At 43.0% G+C, this 19622-nt stretch overlaps 1 protein-coding gene across 2 annotated transcripts in view; it reads left to right on the top strand.

Moving 5' to 3' along the window:
* SCAF8 (SR-related CTD associated factor 8) overlaps positions 1-19622 on the top strand; it is a 166048-nt gene that overhangs the window by 93544 nt on the left and 52882 nt on the right. The window contains exon 21 of one of the 2 annotated variants that reach the window (XM_052784656.1): positions 5488-6636. The exons of the other annotated variant lie outside the window; for it this stretch is intronic. The gene's annotated coding sequence lies outside the window, so the exon portion shown is untranslated. Of the gene's footprint in view, positions 1-5487; positions 6637-19622 lie in introns of those variants that run through there. 2 annotated transcript variants of the gene reach the window in all.

The following is a 19622-nucleotide window of genomic DNA, read 5'->3' as shown; positions in this document are numbered from 1 at the left end:
TTGTAATTTTGTATTTGAGTTTAGCACATTGTAGCTTCCCTTTATTCTTATATCCCTGATATCTTTATGATATCAAGACTTAGATATATTCTAGTACTTCTGCTTAATGTTTGCCTGTTAATTTGCTTAAAAAAATTAACTATAAGAATCTTTTTGTATACAGGTACAGAAATAATACAGCAATTCAGATACTGAACATCACTACTCATTTTTTCCCAAAAAACTCCTTAGATTGAGTCATATAAAACATCATCATAATTTTCAAATTTTCTACTGCCTCTTTAGATATGACACCAAAATATATAGCATCACATGATGTTCCAAATATTATTATTACCTTGACAGAGTCTTCTCTAACATCAGGGACAGGGGCTTCATAATTTAATTCAAGTATATACAATCATCAGCATTTCCTTAGTGTAAAGGCTAAGACATTTGACTTCAAGGAACAAACAGATCGAGGTATTTCATTATCAGTAGTCTACTCTCTATCCATAAACTTTCACTGAAATTTAAAGTCAGTTAAATTATGTAGGTTTTATGCTGCTTGCTAACATCAGGAAAAGTTTTGCATTTGCTGTTGATCTCTATCTGGTAACTTCAGTCTTAGTTACACTGAGTGTTACTAATTTTCACTCTGTCAATCAACATGCTAACATTACACTGTTTTATATACAGACTCCTATTTCTGCTTTTGAAAAAAATGTGTGGGACTCATCTCACTTAACTTTACCCTTGCAAAACATTTACACTGCAAAGCTGACTGTTTTGTCTCTGTAGTATAGAGCAAGCGCTAGATAGTGGGGGTGGGACACCCACACACCTCTCACAGCTGCTCCTGCTGCTTGTGTTAGACACTTGGGCGAGCATGGGACAAATTCTCCTCCCATCATTGACTGGCTCTAGATAACTGCGGCTGGGTATGTGACATTTATCATGGGTTTGCTTGCCTAAACAGTAGTGTCTCATGCGATTAAAGATGTCTTGATGGCTCCCATGCTAATGAGGCAGGAAACCTTTAGGGCATCTGAAAAGGCACTAGACACCTAAACATAGATAGCTGAGTCCCATCTGTGGGTACCCAACCCAGGTGAGGTGAGTGCCCCCCACCCCATTCCACAGGACTGGAGCGGTTCTCCTACACATTGTTTGAGGCATAAGAAGAGATTTTATGTGCATTGGAACTGCATCTCTGTGTGCGACTTCAGCTACTGCGGAAAAGCAGCAGTCACTCAGGAAAAAATTGCACTGGATGTTTCAAAAACATGCAGCAGTATTATACAAGGGTTTTGGACTGCCATAGAATTACTGCAGAAGAATTGTCTTTATTTCCAGCCTAGATGGTTTCAGGTCACAGTAATACCAACCCATCTACTTTGTCTCTTTTGCCCACAGATTGGGTATGTCTCTGACATCATGTACCCAGCTTTGCCTCACATGTTGCAGGCTTCGACTGTGCTCAGCCTGGCCTTCCCTTGGGTCTGTGAGACGTGTCCCACCGGTGGCAGGACCCAGGCAGTGCCAACAGGCGAGTGCCTCTCCTCTTCCTGCCTTTTCCCCAGAGGGATATCATCAGATCAGTGTTTCTGGGTTGGGAAACTAACTCAGGTGAAGCAGTGTCCTATCCATGTGTTAGAGCTCAGGGCTCTTCAAAGCACATGCAGCCCATTCCCATATCATAGGCAAGATCTGCATATCTGCACAGAGACGGGACAGTTCAACCACTGAGCAGGACGGTGCAGTCTCCCTCACCCCCCTTTCTCTGCCGGGAGATGGCTGTGTCGTGATGCCGGTGCACAGAAAGCAAGGTTCACCCCTTAGCAGTTCACCTTTCCTTGCCTGCAAAGTAGACAAGCCAAGCGGATTTTGTTTCTGGATCGCAAAGAGAATGATGATGATCTCTTAAGAGAGAAGTCACCATGACACGTATATCTTTCCATATCAACAGGGTATCAGCTCTTCTGCTCCTGAGCAAGCTGCTGCCTGGGTTTTCTCTCAGCTGTGTTTCTGACTGAGCAGTTTGTCTTTCCCTTTCATTTTTAGCAAAGTCTCGATCCCAGGAAAGGTCGGAAATCCTAGCCCTGACTGACAAAAAGTCAAAGGCAATTTTGGTATCTGGATGTCAGCAATTCTCAGTGAAATCTCTTAAATCTTTATAATTTAAAATCCCTAGAGCTGTACTCAGAGAGGCGCAGACATCTGGTTTATGTCAGCCTCAGGACTTTTGACTTCCCGTAACAAGCGAGTTTTTTGTGGGAATGCTTCTCTGCCTCAGCAGTCAGACAGTGGGCTGTACGTCACGAGTGGTCCTGGGTCAGGCTGGCTCATCCGTCCTTCCTTCTCCTATTTCCTTCTTTTCCACTGGAGAAAGCTGAAGGTACTTGTGTGTACTCTTTATGCTACTGTCTCTCTGTAACCACATATTTTTCAGAGAAAGGTCAGTCTCTCTCTCCTTTTCACTGGAAATCCAACGGGATATATCCCTAAATATCAAATCAAATCAAATTTCTTGTTAATTCAAAGTGGGCTTTGTGTTGTATTTACTGACTAGTTTGTATTTCAGCTTCTGCTGGCCTCTAATTCTTCCAGTCCAGAACTGAAAATACAGTATTGTACATCACTGGGAAGGAACTGGGGGCTCTGTCTGCCCCTGAGGAAGCAAGTTATTTCACTTTTGTGAGTAGCTTAGATAGCATAAACAGAATATATCACAGAGTGAGAAGTAGAAAAAGTCTGCCAGATAATCCAAATTAGGTAACAAGAGTGGTCTGTGCCTCCTGTATTTGTGGAATTGGCTCGCATCTCCATAAAGATTCATGTAAATGGTAATCCTTTCTTTGAAAGGCTCAGTACGATCAGTCCTGTTGGTGTTAGCAGTCCTCGTTCAGTATGTTTCTGATCAAGAACTTATGCAAGATAAGTAGTAAACAGTAATTTTGCAGCTTGGAGTTTTGTGAAGCTGTGCAACTGATTTATTTCCAAAGGAGGTATTGTAGTAGTATGTGTTTTTTGCTTTCTCAGTGGAGGTTTCTATTGAACAAAACTAAATTTTAAGAGGCTATGAAAGACTTCCATTAAGCCTAAATTGAACAATATTCCAGTAGAGCACATACTTCATAAAAGTAGCTATATGGATTTAAAATCAGTTGTCAGCAAGACTGTATTCTCACTTGAAATCTTTTCTCCGTAATGCTTTCATTTTCAATGTGTATACAATACTTCATTTTAAAAGATATTTACTATTATTATCTGCTTTATTTGAACAAGACTATATGGCAAAATATTTCAGTTGTTATTATTCTCATGTGTGCTAGGGAAACTGGGCTAGAATAAATTATTATGTGAGCGCATAAATGATTTGGAAATCATACACAGAGAGTAGTTCTCAATTATACACCATTAAGTGCAGTTCTGCAAGCGTTTTTCCTTGTTCTGGTACTATTCAGCATTCTCACTGACAGCTTGGATGAAAGGTTAGAAAGTATGCTTAATAAATTCATAGAGCAGAAGAAGTGTGTTGGAAGGAAGGCAATGGAAAATGGCCTTGATAAAGTAGCAGAGTAGCCTAGAAAATACCAGCTTTCCAGCAGTTAAATTAGAGCAAATGCAGAACTGTACATACAGCTCGACATAATCAGCTGCACATGAATACAGATGGGAAACAACTGGCCAAGCATCAGTTCTGTAGAAAAGACCTGATGTCATAATGATCCCAAGCTGAACACGCACCAGGGATGTTGTGCTGCTGCAAACAAGGCCAGTGCTATTGTGGGCTATAGGAAGGGGAGTAATAAAGCGTAAAATGTAATTATTTTGCTCTGCTCGGCACTGATAAGGCCTCAGTGGCAGGACTTTACCCACTTGCCGGAACTGCAGCTCAGGTAGGATCCAACAAGAGCGCAAACTGGGCTCGAAGATCTAAAATACATAGGCCTTCAAGGAAAGGTTGAAGGGTTGTTTAGTCTAGAGATGAGGGGAGGAAAGGACACATGATAGCAGCCTTCATATGGCAATGGGTGACTCTAAAGAGGAAGGGATTTACCTGCAATGTATGCTGTCGATACAGGAAAGCAATAATAGGCTTAGATCTCAACGAGGATGATTTAGTATAAGCATCAGGAAAAAAAATCCAAGTGGCAAGGAAAGAAAAGTGGAGCCCTGGAATAGGTTGTTTAGGAGGAATTCATGGAAACTTCAGCCTTGCAGATGTTTAAAGTAGGTTAGACAAACATCAGCAGGCATGGCATAGGTCAGGGATGGGCAAAGTGATCTCTCAAATTACCTGCTAGCCCTATTCCTTTAGTGATTTCTGTATGATAATGATAAGGATAATAATTATACATGCAAAAATTACTTTGGATATCACCACAAAATTTGAGGGTATGTAGCAAAAAACTTAATATTAGTTCTGGAATTTACTGCATGACTTCTGTATTTACATTAGATTGAAGTGATTATATTTTTCTAATTTTGCCCGTGTCAGTATTGATTGAAAATTACTAGGGTCTGATGGCTTTGTGAATGGTTTTTGTGAAATAAATAGGTGAACATAGTCAGATACCTGTGGTAGGATACAAAGCACTCAATTCTAGCCATAAGAAAGTTTGGTCTTTTGTCTACTTGTAGTCCATGGAAAAAAGATGGACACCTTTTAGACATTACCTAAGGAGTGGGTGAATCACCCTCCAGAGGTACCTCTGCCTCTCCTTCCACCTATTCTCCAGCAAATTTACATTGGTAGCGTATTCTTGGTCTTTCCTTTTCTCAGGCTGTGATACTAGAAGTTTGGTTTTCTGAGAACCAAAGTGCTTGGACTTCACAGAGGGCTATCTGGAAAAATTATATAATTGGCAGGATATCAGAGTAGGAAATCTAGTGGTCTTTTCTGACCCTTGGTTCTGTGAAGCCCATTCAATGAGTCATTTGTGAAGGATTTATAGCTGTTGTGATTAATAGTTGTTATCAATACATAATGCACATGACCAATATGTGAGATAGTTCTACACCAAACTTACATAAGGCACTTATTAGTCTGTTGGATTCTTATTCAATTATTAATTGTTTATTAATCCTCTAAATTGTTTACACTGTATCTTGTGTACAGTGTGTGTGAGAGACAATACAGCACTTTTTAGCCAGAAAACCTGCTATTAAAAATTATTCTTTACAGAGATAATATTTTAATGAAGATTTTAAAGTACTAAGCTACTGGACACTGAAAGGGAAAATTAATGATATTTTTAAAACAATGGTATGTTTAATCCTGGATAATATTTCAGGAACCATGCAGTATAAGACACCTTTCTCCATCATAAGCATCCTGTGGCTAACAGAGAGACTGTAAACTTTATCCCCAATCTGTTATTTATGAAACGTTTGCTATTGCCTGGTTAAAAAAAAAAAAAGTCTCATTTGTAGGGCTTTTTAAAAATTAGAATTACACTCCAGCAACCAGTGATGACTAGTTATTGTTCCTTTTGTCAACAGGCAAGATGGAGGTTCTGGCAGCTTACCATGTTCCGGGCTCTGCAGAGTTAAGTGAGAAGTGCGCCCGTGTTCTAGCGTGCATCACATCGCATCTTGGGTCTGAAGTGCCAGAAGGATCCCAGCGCTGCAGACTGAGACGGCTCTGAGCACCTCAGTACCCCGTTTCTGACAGAACCCAGGGATGGCAAACTTACATACCAGTATTACCTGTCTGGGGCAGGTTTAATTTTATAAATTAAAACCATAAACTCTATGAGTTTCTAGACCATATTTGTGCTGTTGAGGATGGTCTGCTCAGATGAACAGTTTTGCGTCCATCGGAGAGACAGGTTCTTCTGCTGGACCAGAAGATGACAGCGGACTGTATATTGTAACTAATACCATTTGTAGCATCTCCTAGTGCAAATAATTGAAGAACAGGTTGCAAGAAAATCCTGTAGACAATAAGACATGCTTTGTTTTGATCTACAAATTTTAAAAAATGTTTTGTTTTTTTAAAGATAACCACTTTTACATAACACTATGTGTGCAGTCTATGTGCAGCTCTTCACTGTGGCTATCTATATTCCAGAGATGATGAATTCCTTGTGAGACACCTGAACCTTTTTAGATTTGTGATGAATCCCTAAATTATGAGAGTATCATGAAAAACTAGAAAGGAAAAGTTCCAGGGCTTTTATTTGACTAGACTTCTCCAATTACTTCCTGTTAGTGTCCTGGAAGGAGGAGGAAAGGGCAGGAAGTAGAAATGAAATACAAAAAAATACACTGCATTTCTTTTTTGGCATATGCACCTATCCGAATGTGTGTTTGATCTAATAGCCAAGGGGAGAGAAACAGCCAAATTAGCTGAGCCCTCATGTGAAAGGTCTCCGTTTTCAGGCAGTGTTTGCTGATTTTGTCTCTTGAATAGCTATAGAAAAGAAGGAGTATGTATATGCCCCACCATATGTGAAAAGGACGTACTTGCCATTCCTTTATTTATTTTTGCTCTTTCAAAAATTAAAGTGCCAGTTATTTGGAATGCTGTAGTCTGTGGTCTCTTTACATTTGTTTAGTGAGATCCTTTCAGCAAGGTCATTCCCATTACAGTGTAACTGCATGGTGACCACAGCTTTGGGCCTGTATAATAAAGATCTAAATTCAAAATTTTGTTTCTCATCATTTTCTCTACTTTTATGTTGTACCTGCAAGTCTTTGATCGGAATCCTGCTTATTGCTGCTCCCTGTTTAGAAGAAGATTTGGCAAAAAAATGTTAGAGGAAGGTATTTGTATGGTTGGACCATGTTCTCCTTTGTGTCATTATTTACAAGAGGTTAAAGGGCAGAGGGATACAAAATGTTAGCAAGTCAATAGTGATGCTTAAATTTAATTTGCACGTGAGGCCCCAGGGCAATAAGGAGATCAGGCTCTTTGCATCCTGGATTTAAGGCCATACTAAAGTATTTGACATCTGGTCTCTATTAATTAGTAATCCTGGAAAGGTATGGGAGGAAAAAACTGCAAGAAAAGCTGAATCTAAGCTGGTTTTGATTTGCTGTGTGTGTGATATATTGTGCTGAACATATGTACATCAGAGTTTAAAAGCCAGTTAGACTCTTTTCCCTTCCTCCTTCTTATTTTCTTCTTTGAAGACAAAATTTTAAACTACAAAAATGTTCTTCAAGTAGCCATTAAGTTTGTGCGAGCGAAGACCGCACATAGCGTTTCAAAAATTAATGTGGTCCTGACAAGGCTACCCTAGCCATGCTGCATTATAGGCAGGGTTTTGTCCCGCTGACGCTATGGTTAGCTTATAGCAAACATGTCAACAGAGCATCCCTGACCTTTGAAACCTCTTAGTCAGGCATCACTGTGATCCTGCATCTTACGTAGTTGCATGCGGATGGCAGAGTGCTCACCTCTGTGAAGTCCATACCAGTGCATTTAAGTATGAATGGGGTCAGACAACAGCGTCTCAGTGCAGCTTCCTGATCAATTTAAGCTAGTCTTAAGGCTGCTCTCCTGCTCACAAGGGACAGTGCTGTCTTCCCCTTCTGCCCCGCTCACACCTTCCCACTACCTCCCTCGAAGAGCTGCACAGTGATGAAGCTTCCTGGTCTGACTGAAAATGTCCCTGTGTAAGAGTTTAGCTCTGACTGGCTCTGACACCAGGGAGAGGGTGGGAACAAACACTTTTTTATCAGCAGTTTAGTTTTAGGTCGGCTTACACTGATGGAGGAACCATGTCAATTAACTAATCGTATTACCTAAACTTTCTATTTAAGCGCATTGCTTTCTTATGCCTAAGAAGTATTCCTTGAGTCAGTAACACTGCAAAGAAAATAAAGCATTGGAAATTAATCAAATCCATAGAAAAAAACAATAATAACACCTTTAAAATAACTTCACAGTGGCAGTATTTGAGGTACAAGAAGAATACATTGCCATGAAAAGAATACGTTTTTGCCATTCAAATTACTCTGAAGACCAAAACTTTTTCAGAGAAACAGAAGTGAAAGCTGCATGCCGTAGCAGTACCAGGGCAGTGTAAGTCTCCTGTTTTAGCAGACCTTTAGCTCTTAATGAGGTATATGCTCACTGCATGGCCAGCTGGTTCCACCAGAAGTGTAGATGCTTGAGCTCGACCATGGCACCATTTGAATTTGAATGTCCAAACGAATTGCCCCAAGAGCAGGGCCTGTTTTGGAGAATCGGCTTTTTGTCTGTGCTGTACCGGGGGCTGCTGGAAGCTTGACCGTCCTGTTGGGTGAACTTTTCTGGTGAGATGTGTGACTGTTGCCCATCTGTTGAAGGAGTGATTAAAAAACAAAACACAACAAAATAGGCAAACCTCCCAGCACTCTGGTAAGGGCAGAGGTTGGAGCTTTTTGTTCTTTGGATGAATCCCCTTTTGAGAAGCCTCCCCGTGCTTTCCCTCAGCATCTGGACAAGCCCTTCTTTGTGAAGGGACATGAATATGGAGAGACCTGCAGTGCACCCGTCTCTTCAGTCAGCTTCAAAGGAAAGTTTCAAAAGTCATTATTTTCTGGCAACTTCAAACATCTGAATCGGGGCAGTGCTGGCTTTACAAACGGTATCAGCTGAATTTGATGACTTGGAGCAATTCAGTATTTGCACAGTTAGAACAAATACTTCATGTGGACTATGTGGCTTAGCAGGCAGGAGTGTTGGTTTTGCTGACCAAATGTAATATGTGAGTATGTAGTTCACATTCAAATAAGATGGTCTTAAGTCATTTCCTTAGCAGACAATAATCCATTCCAAGAATAAGAACATCTGTTCAGGACCCAGACCTGAAATAAATAGTAGGTTTAGAGACAGGTCTTTTGTCCAGCATTGTTTAGGTATTAGACATCTAAGAAACAGTTGACTCTTCAGGTCACAGCTGGGATTTTGGTGACAAAGTATGAGCATGTCTCTGCTACAGCTGACCACACCAAATCTTACCTGCAACTGCAATTCTGTTCCTACTGCCAGTCTGCATTGCTGTGATAGCACAGGCTTTTACAAATATCAGCTTGCTTTAGATTGCTTACAGTTACATTCCCTTGTTTTTGAACTATGTTTGTGTGTACACGCTGCTGTTGATTCATCCTATTCATACAAGGGAAACCCCGAGTTGGCTATCAAATTGTCACTTATTTGTTAGTTATTACTCAAAAAAGCCCACGTTTTTTGAGGAACTATGTCCATCTTTCGTAAGCAATTATCTATCTCACTTTTTAAATTCTCTGTTGCAACCTTCATCTAGAATTCTCCAAATACCATCAAATACTAAATAAGGGAGTCTCACAAAAGCTTCTGGGCAGCATACATTTTATTCTAATGTATAAGTAGATAAGCCAAGTCACTGGAGAGCTAAGTAACTTCACTGATATTTCACAAGAAGTTGCTGCACTGCAATCAACAATAAACAAAACTAATTATAACCTTGTAAGGAAGCCAATATCTCAAAAAGTTATTAGCATGACTTTTCTCACTCCCTGTTGTGTTTGCCTTCTATGCAAAGAGAGCTCCTCTGTCAGCACCTTCACTTCACCTCAGCTTCTCCAAGAGCTCTGTACCTGTCCCGTCTCCATCTCACAAGAAACAATTAGGTTGTATTACTCCATATGATAACCTTAACTGCCGTGAAGGGTCATCTTCGTACTTTGTATTGGGTCAGTTCTTGGCCAGTTTCAAGGCCGTCTACTTCTCTGGCTTGGCTAGCACCTTTCCCTCCTAATGATAAATGATGCACTTGAGGTCATGTCTGGTTTTGCAGTTAGTCTCTACTGGTGAAGTCAGAGGAAGAGAGCATGCTCCTGGCTACATTATAAAGAAGGGGACTTTCAGTGGTGTGTCACTGGGCTCTGCACAATGCCCTCCCTCCGTAGGTGGTGATGTGCAGCTGCTCCGGGTGTCGGATACGAGGTGCAGAGTTAATGAAATACCGTCAGTTATGAGTTTATTTCCCAGATGTTGTCACTGTTTTCTTAAACCCCAGGGCAGAGCTGGAAGTTGAAGCGATGGGCAGAATTAACAGCTCTCATAAAGGCCGATAGCAAACCTGACTGGGAAAACCCCGTCTGTACAAAGAACTTCCCATGCGATTACTTAGGTTAAAAGCTGAAAGGTAGGCAGGCACTCTCTCACAAACTTACTTAAATAATGAACTGGTGAAGTCAGAAAATTGCAAAGCAGCACTGAAAATGGAGAATGTGCTGTTCACACCAGTTCTGCTTTTCACCAACACTCCCTATTGCCAGCACAGAGTTTTAAAAGACTTTCTACCTTTTTGTTGCTACCACTAAGAGTAAGCAGAAAAGAGTTTGATCAACTTTAAAAGAAAAACCAGTGTAAAAAAGTTGCCACCTTCCAGCTTACAGGGGAACAGGTAGATTCAGTATTAACTCAAAGAGCTGAATTAAATGTTCCTGAATTGAGAAGCAGGAGGCAGCAGTTGCTGCTGGCTGTGGGAGCCGTGCCCTGCCTGACCGTCCTGCAGCGAGCTGCAGCCAGAGCTGCTGCGAGGCAGAAGGCACTGCTCACCTATGGCCCCACAAGGCACATTTCACAGCAAATGAGCTTCAGCAGGAGAGGGAAAGCTTTTCCTAGCTCGTTGTTACTCCTGGGGAAAGCACAGCCACCATAGTGATAGCAGGCAATGAATGGGAACTGAACTGAAGCTGGATATATTGGCAATATGCTGACCTTTTAAAAGCAATAATTAATTATTGTATTGAATTCCCAAAGAGCATGGTGGATTCAGTGCCAGTGGGAATAAGTCTATCTTCGTAACCATTCAAAGGGTGGCAATGTCCCAGTGCCGGCAGAAGCGTTGTGCTCGACGTGGCGACTGTTGCTAACACGTGTGCTGTGGAGGATCAGACAGACCTCAGACCTGGTGACCAGAACGACACCGACCTAGGTCTCTGTTATCTAATCCCAGGCACCTTTCACAGCTACCACCCTCACTTTACTCTAGTATTCACTTAGTGTGTATGCACTAGAGAGTTCATGCTCTGTCTCCATGGGAAGCTGGAAGTGGGGAGCTCTAACCATCAGTGGATGTCAGAAAAAATAGCAATTTCAGTTGTACCCGTGGTAGTCAGCCAAACAATGACGTTTTCCTTAAAATCCCAATAATGTCAGTTCGGACTGAGCAAAATAAAGTCCCTGACTCTTATTTGGGCACAAAGCTTCCTATTAAATCCAGTTGAACTGGAAAATTAGAAACTAAATATTCGAAACTGCGCTACCTATCTCCTTCGGTAAAATTCTGGAAGCTAGCCAAAACCAGAATAGTGTTTGCTTGTTTGTGCACAAGATGTTTTGTTTTGAAAAACAGCCAAAAACATATGTGAGTTCCAGATCAGATTCTTATCACATCTTATCTGTTAGTCTTGGTTTTGTTGTGACTCTGAAGTGTCCTGTGCGAAACAGATTTGGACAGTTTCAGGAATTCTCCTCCCAACAGCCTTATTTATAGCAGATTTTATCAGGTGGATTTCTAATCAATAACCTTCACGAGGCCCACACTAGGATCTGCTGTTTGGTTTATTTTGGTTTTGGTATTGTTGTTTGTCAACAAAAGAACTGCAAAATAAAAGTCAGAATGTAAAAGTGAGTCCAGGTAACCTAAGGCAGAGACCTTCATGGTTTTCAGCTGGGAGACCCTGTCTGATGCCACATGTACCCCCTCACTGCCCAGCAGACGGTACAGTAAGCAACTGATCAGTGCCTTTCTGAAGTTTCTCTGACGAAAGCCCTGCCCTGCACAAAATCGTGCTTGGTGCTACATGGCTGATGTGAGGTGTTAAGCACCCTAGCTTTCTTTAGCTTGGGTAAGAACTGAAGCACTTGCAGACCTGGAGGAATAGGCTCTCTGAAGAAGTCAAGCCACAAGTTGGCAGAGATGGGACCTGTCATTTACGTTTGCTGAAAGAGCTCCTTTGTGCAGCAGGGGAAGCAGGATCGGCCTCTACCATAAGTAAAACCATCCCCACAGAGTTTGAACAATTATTGTCATCTGTATCTGGAAGACACTCAAAGGAAATAAAACATCTTTTTTCTTTTTTAGAGTGCACATTCTGTACATCAGCTAGTGCTTTTTCCGTGGGCATTCTCACAGCCTCCCTGTGTTTACCACAGTGACAGAGTAAGAGGAATAGTTGTTAGCATAGCTTTGACATTTTCATCATTTCTTCACTCTGTATTGCAGCTTAACTTCACATAACTGATTTCAAGTACTGTAACAATAAGAAGAGCATGGAATTTACTTAGCTGTTAAGGTAATCTCTAAAGAGAAGGATATTCATTCCTCTTCCAGCTCCACTTCTCAGGCAGTTTTATAATCACCTTCTGCAGGGAATACTGGAGCAGTGATTCATTGTTAACAGCAGTCCATCCCATCCCACCCCACCCCACCTCCAGGCCAGAACATTAGATTTCCCAAACGTCACAGTTTATAAAATATAGTCAGTGACGAGGCTCCATTTTTTGCGCTCTCATTGTTCTTTTCTGTGTTTGTTTTTAAGATTTTCCAAGCCAGAGACAGTGATTTTTTTTTTTCTTTATTCATAGGCATAAATTCAGGAGCTCCAGGAGCACTAAGCAACCTATATTAGGTGATGAATCAAAGCAGACTTGGAAAGCATCATGTGCCATGGCAGAGGCAATCAATAGGAGAACCTATACCTAGTAAATTAGTTCTGTAATGGATTGCTTTTCAGGTCCTGGGCCCTTCTCGTATGTAATCACTTCATTATCTCTTCCCATAATAGTACAGAGTATGTGCCTACACTGTTTTGTAGGATATATTTGTGCTAAGAATTACAGACTGAATTCCTGTAATTCAATTGCCTCTTGAAGTCCATGGCAAAACTTGCACAAACTTCTGTGGGACCAAGGCTTGGTTCAGGATAGTAACTATATATCAGAGCACAGCAGAGACACAAACTGCTATGCAGAAAATCACAGTTCTTCACCACATATGGAAGCTCTTGTCTACATCACAATGACATCTGTGTGTAACTGAATTTGCTGTGAGCCAGTGTAGACATAGAAATTCAAGGGAGAAAAGAGTGTCCTGGACGATGAAGATATCCATGTCAAGTGAGGCTGTTGAGTAACGTAGCAGGTTCTTTCCCCAGTTGAGTCAGAGGGAATCAATTAGTCCTAAATATTCAAGGCTAGCATCAACTGAACCCAAAAGAAACAAGAAGCAAGCATAGAAATACAGAATGGCACAATGCATTTTTCTGAAATAATTTTATTTCTAATCTTTCAAAAACCCAAAAGGAAAATTCAGTTACCATCTTAAATAAGTTTCCAGCGGTTCCAGGGGCACACTAGGCTTCGAGACCAAACAACAAGAGCTCTCTTGTCCCTAAGATTCCTGGCCTCTAGTCAAGAACAATGAAAAATAATAGCAACACATGAAGACCAGTTGGAAGATGAAGCCTCTTCAGCAGCGGTAGCACTTCAAATGATAAAAGCTGCCATTTGGGTTTGGAAAGGCAACTTCAAAGTCAGTGACATGTTTACCTGGCTTGGTCCCCTGTAGGTCCTTCCGCTCATCCTTGCTGTGTTTCTGTTTGTGCACAGGAAAGATAAAACCATGCTCTGAGTCATGGTCATGCAATGAAGTTGAAGTCAATGACCAGTTTTGCTTCATTAAAACTATAATGAGTGTTGCTGATCCTGGAAACGTTGGTCACTGCTTTGTGGCAAAGCTGTGTACATCCTTTCAGGGCGATTGGCCACAGCAGAGCCAGCGTGAGTGTGTGGCCACCTTTGATCTTTTGACGCACACTCCTAGCAAAAGAGCTGCCATATTCCAGGGTAAATCAAGGAGGAACATCTGAGAGCAGAGCTCCAGCAGCACAGCAAAGCATCCTGATGTAGACAGCTGCCGACCTGCTGCAGCTGGGAAGTGTGGGTCATACAGCTTGCAAATGCAGATGAATAGGGCCTTGTAATAAAGCTTAACTTCAGTCTTAGGCCTTTCAGATTATTAAACTATATAAAAAATGGAGATTCTTTGCCATTCCCTTTGCTGCCACATGCCCAGTTACAGATAATTCCAGCCAGCCTAAGTCTTTTCATCCATATTCTTACAAATTCCATGTTGTTAGGACCCATTTCATATTTATTTCAGAACAGCTTTTTAAGTATCACACACGCTTCGAGTATGCTTTTCAATGGCAGCTTTACATTCTTACGTGTGAGGACTGTCGCTTAGGCGGGTTTAAGAGCAGTAGTCTGCCACGTTTGGCAAGTTGTATCTGCTAGGTCTTTCCAGGACAGCTTGTGCCCCCCCGGTCAGGGGCAGGGTGATGGAGGGTATCTTCTTTTCCCAGCTCCAGCTGCAGCACTTGCCACCCTTTCTGCCTGCGCCCATGGGCTGGGGTGGCAGGTCCCCCCCGGGAGCAGGCGGCATGGCCTGACGGGCTTGCCAAGAGTTAAAGGGCTGAAGCAGACCCCGAGAGCTGGGTTGTTGCCACTGCAGACTCCAGACGGGAGGGATCTTTGGCAGCATTCCTGGGTCTCCACATGAAGGCGAAGGGAGCCAATTACTAGCTAAATGAAATTATATATTCAGTCGAAGTTTAGACAAGACAGAGTAACTGATTGCATTCCTTGGGAGGCTTGAATCGAAACACCTCTCAAAAGAGCTCTTACTCAAAAGCGAGGGCTGTTTGCCCAAGTACATTTTCCTTCTGGCCGATGTAAATCTAGCGCGGTTTCCGCCCCCCCCGCCCCCGTGCACTGTTAAAGCTTTTCAACCTTCGGGAATCAAAGTGACTTCAGACTTGTTTGCTTTCCCTTTCCTTTTGCCTGGCTCGCTTTGCCCTATTTGCAGAGGGGCCCAGGGTGTCCAGCGCCACTTACAAGCGGGTCATTTCCCCAGATCACCGGGGCCGGGGCTCCGGCCCCTGTCGCGGGTGGCCCACCCACGGGCGGGCACCGGGCGGACGGGCAGGGAGCGGCGGCTGGGGAAAGAGGCCGGCAACCGGCGGCTGTTTTTTCCCCGCAGCTACCACGGGAGGGAGCCCTTGACCAGCCCGCCAACGCCAACGCTGCCCGGCACCGGCACCGGCACCGGGGCCGCCCCTGCCCGGGTAACCGGGGGATGCCCGGGGAGGGTGGGGGGTGTGTGTGTGCTTGGGGGCTAAAGAGGATGTTCTCGGTCATTTCTGTCTGTCTTCGTAGGGCTGTGCTTTCCCACTCGAAACTATTTCAAGTAAAAGAGAAAAATACAATCTGGGCGGGGGGGGCGGTTCTAACTAGTTTTGTGCTTCGGAGGGCTGGGGTGGACACAGACAGGTTTTCTGCTTTCATGCTCCAGTCCGATCACCTCTTTCCCCTATTATTTGAGGAAGCCTTTCACACAGCAACAGGGAGGGGAAAAAAAACCCCTGAAGTAATAAACAGAAAAATGTCACTTTGAGCCTCGCCCTATCTTTGACAGCCCATTCTATCATTTCTTCCATGGGAAACGACATATTCTCCTGCAATGACCATTATCAGTTTTATTGCAGAAATTTTCTACATTCCTCAGGATTCAGCTGCAGTGGAGCCCATCTGCAGGCTGCCCAGGGGAAAGCAAACACCCGCACATGTCTCTGCACGCTGAAGCTGGGTCTGGGGATTAGCAGCTAACTAAGAGATTAGCTTTTATGTCCAGGCACCGGTGCGTTCACAGCACTTGCTACTTGAACCAGCCTGCGTGGTTGGGCAGGGAGGAATGGCTCAATGCAGAGGCCGAGCCAAAAAGTAGGTAAACTAGTCCCCAGCTTTCAGTAGCCATGCACAGGGTGTGCCTGGGAGCCCGGTCAGCTGGCTTCAAGCCCCATCTCCACTTCAGCAGTCAAACCCGACATGGGAGCTTGGTGGTGTGAGCAGAGCAACAAAGGTGCTTTCTAACAGGACAGCTTAGCCCAAGCAGAGCTGTGCCTGAACACGGCTGCTGCCGTTTCTGTTGCCTCCGAGCGACATGGTCAGAATGGCCTTGGCATCGTGCTGTGCAGATGTAGCTTGGCCAAAGATCCTATTTTGACCATGGATCTTCATATGGCAAGAAAGTGAAATGTAGCTGGCCAGTAAAGAGTTGAAAGGACCTTTGGGGTGGTGTGTAAAGGAAGACTGAGAAGGGGTGTGAAGCCAAATCCCTTGCCCATCAGCTCTCTGAGTTGCCACAAAATTATGCAGTGGTTGCAGAGCACACGAACACTTATGGAGCATTTCAGAATGAGCAAAGATGCTCCCTGAAGCGAGGGGTATGGATGTGTGTAGAGAACTTTTATTGCCTCCTTACTGTCTGTGTGGAGTCGGAGGTGGGGAACTGGGCGAGGGAACTGGGGAACTATACACAGCTGTTCCCACTGGAAAAGGGAAAAGCAACTTGCCCAAAAGAGAAACTGCATCTCATCTTCACACAGCCTAACGACCTTATTGCTTGGAGAAATAGAAGTCAGTGTGAATATTCAGACGGGGCAGGCTGTAATGTGAGCAGTGAAAGAAACTGCTGCAGTCAGGCAGAGACAGGAATGTAGGTCCCTGGCATACCAGTTAGCAACTGTCTGTGTTTTCAGGCAAGATTCAATCCAAAGATGGATTGAAATAACAGACCATCCAAATTGATTGTAGCAGGAGATGAGAGAGACACAGAAAATCAGGCGAGGAGATCTGTTACAACTCAGACTAGAAGGGAATACTGAGACCTCCTCCATCAGGTGGGGTGTTTCTTGTCCCAGATAGAAAGCCTCTACCTTTGGCTGAAGCCAAAGCAGCTAAGCCTAGGTTAAACAGCTAGCAGAAATGCCTAGCTGGAGCAGGGGCTGCAGCCAGGGTAGTAATACTCATTTGCTTAGACAGATTTGCCTTTTCTTCCATTTAATCAGTGGCTCTGTCTGCTTTACTTTATGTTCCTCGGCAGCGGGAGCACTCACTTTCCACGCTGGGCAGCCAGGGACAGGCCGAGGAGCAAGAAGCACAGTGGTTTCCTTCATGCCTTAGCAAGAGCAAGACCTTGCCCTGTCTTGTGTTCCTTCCTCTCTCCCCTCTTTAACACACTCCTTCTCTTTCCAGCCTGTTGTACCATCTTCTTCTGCCTGCTCCTGCTCCTCCATCTTTAGACCCCATCGCCACTTTTAAAGCATTTTGAATATAAATTGGCTTTCACTTCTCTCCAGAAACAGCTTTTCTCAGTCCCCTCATTTGTGGGCCTGTGGGTCAACTCCAAGGAGGACTCATGAGTATGAGCTCTTTGGTTGCTTTCCATGGCTCTTGTACAGCAAGATAGCTTTCAGTATCCACATGTATTGTGCTCAGTGTAAAAAACCATCTCTTTCATTAGCGAAAACACAGCCCCTGTGCCTGCCAGGCCAGCTCTGTGGCTTTTATTGCATGTCATAGCGGAGGGGTGGCTGCAAGCAGATAGGCATGAAGGCAGGTTCAATGGATTTTCAGCTGTGAAAATATATGAGCGGTCTCCCTCAGGCCCAGAAAGATTGAGTACAGCCAGAGAGCAAGTTCTCTTCACATGGGTGAAACCCCTCGAGCTCCCCAGAGCTCAGCCTGGCAATGAAGGAGCACCCTAGGGGTAGGTGTTTCCTTTTACCTGGTCCACATCTACTTTTGCAGTCCCACCACTGGTCTGAAGCTGGTGGCCCCAGCCTGGCTATGCTTTACCGAGCCCCATGTGGACTTTCTCAAAGGCTTTGTGTCACCAGAAGGTGCCTGCAGCCCCCTTCCAGGCAGAAGGAAAGGGTTACATGCATCATTAACAGGCCGTGTTTACACAGAAAAAATAAAACTCCTCAAAGAACGTGGCATATGCACACAGGGAGGCCAGTTGCCTTTTTTAAAACACGGTGACACACTTGAAGGCTGCCAGATTCTGCAGCTCTCACATGGAATGCGGACAGTGAATTTTTTCATACTATTCAACCTTTGCCTGGGTCTGATTTTAATTAAAAAACAGATCGAGAAGCTGGGGGAAAAAAATAAAAAAAGAAACCAGAATTAGGAATTACAAAAGCCAAACACAAACCCTCTGATAATTGTCACTGCTTGGGGTTACAACATATGCAGAAGGTGGCAAAACCACTGTCAGTGACTCACCCTGGAATGCGTCGATGTGTTTAACTCCTCGGGAGTCGTGACATGACTCATTCTCAACCTGGAGACCAAAGGGAGGTTTTGAAGGGAAAATGTCAGATAAAGCAGGCTCCTTGTAAAAGAACAAGGACAGTTTAAATTCTAGCCTTTGAGATCTGATTCATTAGTGCTCTGCAACGTGATTGCAAAACATGGCCGTCCCCATTTGGTAACATTGGGTGCTTGTGTTTAGTGGCACAAATTGGCTGCATGTGGGCTGGACAATGCTGAGCTGGACCTTACTTCTGTCACTGACAAGTGCTTTCTAATATTTTGATTTGTTTTTTCGTACAGTTTTGAAAGCCCAGTTTTGAAATCAGTGTGATTAATTTACAGACAGAGTCCCAAAGCTGTTAGGTGCTGTAAAAGATATTACTCAAAAGACGGCATCCTTCTTTTCCAGTGGAGATTTGTCAAGCATTGCATCTGATTCACATGGGAAAAGAAATTTTGACCATATGAGTCACTTCAGCCTTTGGATACTTAACAAAATGTACGGTGTGATTTGATGCATGACTAATGCGTTTGTGTATTTAAGAGTCTGTGGATGCTAATGGAAGTTACAGAGCCATATCTAGAAAAGAAGACACTTCAGACTATACTGGTTCATTAACTTTCACCTATACATAATCAGCTGCTGTTTTGTAGATCTAAAAAATTCCTTAATGCTCTGCATGTTTTAGGACTGCATTTTAAAAGCCCCCTACAGTAGGTCTTTGTTTAAACATCCCACTCATCCACTTAACCATCTCATTGTATTTTATCTCAGTTCATTTGCAAAGCCTGCGCTCTATCTAATTAATACAAATTGTGTTGCTTGCTGGGAGCTTCCCTTCTCCAACCCGCCACTCCCAAATACGTTCACGAGACATTTTTTCAGCCTCCTTTTGTTAATAGCATTTGCGAAGTGACCTTTATTCTCTCTGGATACCTTCATTATTCACACGTAGTTACTAAGTAACCCGTAGGAATGCTGCAGGGGATGCATCTCTTATTAACAGTTGCGCTCTCTGGCTATTCAGCGTTGGTGGTGTGGGACTGTGGGCCCAAACCCTCTGGTATTGGTTCCACCCTCCATTTGAAAAGGATGCTTGTGAACTAAACTTCTTGAAGCTTTCTAATTAACAAACAGGGATTTTCTAATGACAAACTGGGCTTGCAATAGAAAGAAAAAGTGTAGAGAAAAGTCCATATATTCGCCATCCTCTTTAACCAACAGTTTGCAAGAAAGAAGTGAAATACATTTCTTGATGAAGGCTTTTTTATTTTTCCCCAATTAGCATATTATCTATATTCCTACTGGTTTTCCTTTCTAATGGATGAAAAGTAGTAACAAATTCTTCAAAAAAAGAGGTGAACTTTTTTTTTCAATTTCAGATAAAACTGAAGCTGAAAGTTTTAATCATTTAAACAAAATAATTAGTTGCATTTTTAATTAATGCAACCCTGAAAATTAGTATTGAGTCATTTCAATCCACCCTAACTG

Source organism: Harpia harpyja, chromosome 4 (genome assembly GCF_026419915.1).
Source record: "Harpia harpyja isolate bHarHar1 chromosome 4, bHarHar1 primary haplotype, whole genome shotgun sequence".
NCBI lineage: Eukaryota > Metazoa > Chordata > Aves > Accipitriformes > Accipitridae > Harpia > Harpia harpyja.
Note: the sequence above shows the minus strand (reverse complement) of the source record. Positions and strands in the feature narration are given on the sequence as shown.